Genomic DNA, 698 nt, shown 5'->3' with positions numbered 1-698 from the left:
TCCAGAGGTCAGGCAAGGGAATCACTGGCTGACATTCACCCTTCTCTCTAAACTCTCCCAGGCCTCAACAGCTCCTAACCTTTCTTTCCTTCCTTCTCAATCCTCCTCACTTATAGGCTCATCTCTTTTTTCCCAAAAGGCTCAAAGAAAAGTCCAAGGTAATAAATATCATTCATGAGAAAAGGAAGATATACGTTCATCTGATTGATCTCTTCCAACCTAAACAACTGATGTGTCTGACAGTTGCCAATGACCACAGTGAGGTCCAGAGCCATTCAAACTTTCCTTCCTCAACAGATTGCAAGTATACAGACTAGAGAGAACACCACATTGGGAAATTGGATGCCAGTGAGAAGAAATTCAGAAGGTAAATAACTGGTCAGAGTGGAGGTGGGATAGGTAAACTCTCAGGAGACAGGGAAACGGACATGTGATGGAGAATAGTCAGTTGTAACTAGAAACAGAAAAGTGACAAAGCAAAAGAAGCAGTAATGCAAATTAGGGAGATAAGCGGGATGGTGGGGGGTGGGAAAAGCAGTGAAGAGTTTTAATTCTCATCACTCACTCCCTTTCTTGAATTATAAAATGCAAACTCCATATCACAGTCATATGACCCTACATGATTGACCCTCCCCCATCTCTTCAGCCTCTTCCCTATAAAGTCTTCCCCTTATTCCAAGAAAACAACCATTCGATAA

The sequence above is a fragment of the Lipotes vexillifer genome, unplaced genomic scaffold (genome assembly GCF_000442215.2).
Source record: "Lipotes vexillifer unplaced genomic scaffold, Lipotes_vexillifer_v1.1 scaffold342, whole genome shotgun sequence".
Taxonomy (NCBI): domain Eukaryota; kingdom Metazoa; phylum Chordata; class Mammalia; order Artiodactyla; family Lipotidae; genus Lipotes; species Lipotes vexillifer.
This window is presented reverse-complemented; position numbering follows the sequence as displayed.